This window comes from Mercenaria mercenaria, chromosome 1, assembly GCF_021730395.1.
Source record: "Mercenaria mercenaria strain notata chromosome 1, MADL_Memer_1, whole genome shotgun sequence".
Classification (NCBI taxonomy): Eukaryota; Metazoa; Mollusca; class Bivalvia; order Venerida; family Veneridae; genus Mercenaria; species Mercenaria mercenaria.
In genome coordinates, this window is record NC_069361.1 from 5460176 (window position 1) to 5466175 (window position 6000).

Genomic DNA, 6000 nt, shown 5'->3' on the forward strand with positions numbered 1-6000 from the left:
TGTTGCAATGGTTTACTTCCTTCAGCAAAGTATGTTTGGTAATTAAGAATATCTTGCAAAAATCCTATGTCAATAAGGTTTTTTTAGAATACTCACTTTTTATGGATTTTTGAGAGAAATTATTTTTCGTCTATAATGTGTGGGTTATTCCTATTAACACAAGTAAATCTCACATATATGGTGGCTGATTTCTGCCATCTCGTTCTGGCGTGTTGGCGCGTTTGCAGGGCACCAGGACGCCAGGACGACAATTATACGCGCCAAGACGACAAACAAGGCATTTGTCGTTCTGGCGGGGGCTCCAACATGCTAAATTGGGAAGTTGTCGTCTTGGCGTTCTGGCGTCTTAGCGCGTTTGCAGGGCGCCAAGACGCCAAGACGCCAGGACGACAATTATACGCGCCAAGACGACAAAATCCATATTTGTCGTTTTGGCGCGTTCATTTGTCGTGTTGGCGTGTTGGTGCGTTGGCGTTTGCAGGGCGTCAAGACGCAAACACGCCGACACGACAATAATATGCGCCAAGACGACAAAATCCATATTTGTCGTTTTGGCGCGTTCATTTGTCGTCTTGGCGTGTTGGCGCGTTGGCGGGGGCGCCAAGACGACAAATGAACGCGCCAAGACGACAAAATCTATATTTGTCGTTTTGGCGCGTTCATTTGTCGTCTTGGCGTGATGGCGCGTTTTCGGTGGTGGGGGTGCCAAGACGCCAACACGCCAAATGAACGCGCCAAAACGACAAATATGGAGCCTACAGGTCCCAGCGACATTAACCCTAAACCTACTGATCCGTATGCAATATATGTCATCTACTGACCATAGGCAGTCATACTATAAAGTTTGACGAGTGTAGGTCAGCTTCTTTAACTAAAGCGGAAACCGGTTTTTTGTCTCAATGTCACAGGGATCACTGTGACCTTGACCTCTGACACTAAAACAACAAGGGCCAGCTACTGACCACAGGCGATTATTCTATGAAAATTGAGCATTGTGACACCAAGCGTTCTCTAGTTATTGATATCTACCAATGGACGGGACGGACCAAAGGACTGACAGATCGACTACGGGTAAAACAAAATACCCTCACTTCTCCGAAGAGGGGCATAAAAACACGATAAATCATTTGTCGTGTTGGCGTGTTGGCGCGTTGGCGTTTGCAGGGCGCCAAGACGCCAACACGCCGACACGACAATAATATGCGCCAAGACGACAAAATCCATACTTGTCGTTTTGGCGCGTTCATTTGTCGTCTTGGCGTGTTGGCGCGTTTTCGGGGGTGGGGGTGCCAAGACGCCAACACGCCAAATGAACGCGCCAAAACGACAAATATGGAGCCTACAGGTCCCAGCGACATTAACCCTAAACCTACTGATCCGTATGCAATATATGTCATCTACTGACCATAGGCAGTCATACTATAAAGTTTGACGAGTGTAGGTCAGCTTCTTTACATAAAGCGGAAACCGGTTTTTTGTCTCAGTGTCACAGGGATCACTGTGACCTTGACCTCTGACACTAAAACAACAAGGGCCAGCTACTGACCACAGGCGATTATTCTATGAAAATTGAGCATTGTGACACCAAGCGTTCTCTAGTTATTGATATCTACCAATGGACGGGACGGACCAAAGGACTGACAGATCGACTACGGGTAAAACAAAATACCCTCACTTCTCCGAAGAGGGGCATAAAAACACGATAAATCAGGTTTGATACTGGCTTTACTACAAAAATCACTGAAATAATCACTTTTAAAACCACATGTATGAAATATTTGAATACTGTAAAAGAAATGAGTTATAAACTTCATTCAACTATTTGTGTGCAGCATATTTTCTTTTAATTAACAGGAACGGTCGTCCATCCACCTAGATTCAGTTCAAATATACGTAATGGGAAACTTTTCTTACACCAGTATTTACGTCTAGCATCTTGCTGTAAAACATACTTACATTAAAAAGGCCAGCCATTTGCAAATGACGGGACATGTCTCACTTAATGTGTAATATGGGCCATTTTTGAAATGGTGTTCATCGTAAATACTACTTAATTGGCAAGCTGGAAATACCTACGAAGAAGTAGGCTTACATACATGTGGTACATTCGCTCTGAGCCTCTACTCTCCCCAGGCATTTCTCAAAACTTAGATCCACATGAATTTCTCGTAGTGGTATCAACTCATTTTTACAAAATTTTCACATTGACTATCCTCATCCTACTAAACCGAAGACGAGTCGGAGTTAATTATGTCGGCTACCTAAAGATCCAATAATGAAGGAAAATCCCGTTCAAGCATTATTTGGGGTATGGGCGGTAATCTTAGATGGAAAAATCACCGGTGAGCGGCAAGGGAATCCAATTTAACAACTTAAAGGGTTGAGTTACTGTTTGGCATTCATGTCTGACCCATTTTACAGACTGATACCTTAAGACAGACATCGGCTGTTTCATGTCTCTATACGTGACATCATCAACTGAACTAGTGGACTAGAGTTGCGTGCTAGATCTAGATTGTAAAATTTACATGGTGTTCAACTTTGGCCCATTTTACGGACCAGTATTTTGAATGCCAAACCTTTTATCGATTTTTTCTCGGTGTCTCTATGACTACCCGGCAGTTATCGACAACTTACGCATAGGCGGTGGATAACTAACTGTTTACTTATGATAATGTTAGTTGACACAAATTTTCAACGTTATTATTCATCCACATCATCATCGACACCATTTGGCTTTATATTGTACATTAGCCGTACGCATAAGGCCTGTGCTTTTTCCTAACTTAAGTATATCTACTAAGAAGTGTCCAAGTGCCTTAGCCTTACTCTCATGTTTCATAGCACTTTTTTCGTATGCACATACATGTCTGTAAACCTAGCGAAAGCATGGACCAAACAGTGTTTATAACAGCAGTAATTAATAGTCTAGAGCTGATAATGTAGGCTACCATAAATGTTTTTTTCAGCCAATTAGACTGACAAACTGACAGACATATTAATAAATTAATAGACAGAATTCCTGCCACTTTTCACAAGATTTTATCATCGTCACTGTACCGGCGTAATTCACTGCTGGCTCATTAAGTGAAGTTACCAATATATCACCTTAGTTCTATGTCATAATTTACAGTACTAGTTGTAAACTTGTTCGATTGATATTAAACTCACCCAATCTGACTAAAGTACTTGATCTTTTAAACGAAGATCTGAGAACGACCCATAAACATTCGTCTTCTGTATATTTTGGATTTCCAATATTGCTATTTTTGCAAATCTATTTTTATTTGAACCAATCAGACAACTTGTTCGAATGTCAAAGAGTAAGAAAAATTTGCAGTCAAACCAGGGCTCGAACCCGGGACCTCTCGCTTACTAAGCAAGTGCACTACCAGATATCTGACATCTATCGACATAAAAATTGTAGATACCAAAAACCAAGGCTTTTTAAAGCTTGCATAGTGTTGTAAGTTAGCTTTTGATTGGCTAGAGGAAGGATCGTCAGAACGAGGCTATCAATAGATCCTATGCGTAGCGTAATAGGAGATGTACTTTAGTCAGATTGAAACTCACCATAACCGAAAAAATGGCAAATAACAGCCGTAGTTAAGAGAAACTATTTTTTCAACAAATGACGGGTTACTTGCAAAGGGGAGTAAGTAATTCGGATTACTGTACGAAGTCTAGTTTATTCACCTTGCTGTGGGGTGTGCGATGTGTTACATGTCATTACCCCTCATGAACCGATCTAGTCCTGGCTTCCAAAACTCTAAATCCGCTTTTTCATATTTTCTTTTTTCATAGATGCGGCTTTAGTTGTCCAAATCCAGCATATAAACCGGGTGCGCTGAAGTATCTTAAGCTAGAACCGATCTAATATCATTTTGCTTGGTATCTACTAACCTGTTCTTCCTACGTAGCTGCCAAATTCTCCATATGAATCAAAGGTCAGATACAATGCCACCTATGAACTCGGGAATCGAACTGACGACCCTACGATCCGTAGATAGATCTGCTCTCTCTGTACCGAGCTATGCAGGCGGTATCAAAATAAAATGTGATCTCTGGAGTGGTAAGAAGGTTTTTTATTGTGTCCAAATTTCATAAATATTAGTTTAAAAACTGTGTTTAAATAATTAATAAGGTAGTTATTGGCCCTGTTTTGACAATCATTCTGTCCAAGTTTCACGAAAATCAGGTAGAAATTGTAGTTGCTAATTTTAACAAGTCTTTTTCTATCATTTGCCCTAGCAACCTAGTTTTTCGATTTTAAAATTCCTCCAATCTATTAAAGCAAACATTCTGATCAAGTTCCTTTAAGACTGGGCCAACATTTTGACCTCTGCAATGTGTTACAAGTAAGACAACGGACGGCAGACTATCCATACCCTAAGTCTATATTTCTGGTGGGATAATACTGGATAATTTTTAAAGTTGAGAGCGGGAAAATAAATAATGTACCAAACAATGATAATATAAATAACAGTAAATGTTGTTTCACGCTTTATTGAACATGATCGATATATGACATGTTTAACAATACTAAATACCTATACAATGTTAATGTTTCTGTCATGGTATTAGAATACACTGACAACTACTTCTGTCATGGTGTCTGAAAATCTTACTTGAATACACTGAAAACCATATAACAATGAAAGGGCTCAAAAAGGACCTTTGTTTAAAATGCATTGTGAGACTCCCTGTACAAAAGTTTTGCAAAATAAGTCAGCTTTCCAGCGTGATCTTTTGTTACACGCTAATATCTCACAGGTTAAACTGTTGACAAGCTACATGCAGCTTCATGTTTTGTTTTCTCAAGCCCAAGTTCCTACAGCTGCATTACCATGTACACAGCCATAGGTAGTATATTCTCTATACTAATGCCAACTGTTAAAACTGAAGCCATTTGCATAACTAGATGAGGTCAATTTTACACATGAAATAGTTTCTTTCACCACTGATCAGACTAGCTATCAGAAGTTCTGGTCTGGGAAGAAGCAGCGGAAGTTTCAAGAAAGTCGAGTTACAAACACGTCAAAATTTTAGCAAAATTCCATAGAATCTATTGACAGAACAATTTTGTTGTAACAGTATTTAGGAAGTTCTAACTTTGTGATGGACAAACAGAATCATTTGGAAAATACAGTGTACAAGCTGAACAGTTATTTACTCAGGTGATAGATCTAAATAACTTAAACATGACAACAACAGAAGCCTGATGAGTGTTGTATATCAGTGTATGAGACAGCCATTCACACAAATGTTTGAAAACGATCTTACAGACTTTATTTTCAGACTTTAAAGTTTATTATAACTATGACCCTTTTTAAGTTAAAGTGGGAAAAAAGTAAATTTTCATAATTTAAATGAAGGAAAACTGGAAAGGACTGACAACCAGGTGTAGAAAATAAGTCTGAACTTAGCTGTCAATAAGACAACAGGCTCGATTTTTCTCTGTCAAATTCAAATCAAGAGTTATGGGGATTCTCCTGTTGTAGACTTCGATGGTAACAGAGATATTTGACTTAATCAAAAACTTTAACCAACGGCGATGCTGATGTCGGGGCCAGTGCAATAGCTCTAATTTTTCCTCGGGAAGTCGAGCTAAAAATGGACAGCAAGTGCTAAACTATCGTAACTGGAAATTAAAAATTTTCATTATCATATGTTAAGATTAATTTTGTTTCAAAAGTTCTTATATCTATTTATTATTTACTTTCAAACATTTTGTTCAACTAAAAAAGCATTCATTGGGAACACCTGCCCCCCAAATGTTTCCTGACCACTGCTATACAGTAAATGACCTGTAATATCCATAGTTCTCTAAAACAGCTTTTGACTTTTCTATACAACTAGCTGAAAATTAAAGCAGCGATCAATGGACACAAGAGAACAACTGTTCATTGCAATTATGGTCAGATAACAGACTTAACACCAGCAGTATAATATATAATTCAAAATGAAATTGTTGCAGAAAAATGTTACCAATCCCTGAGA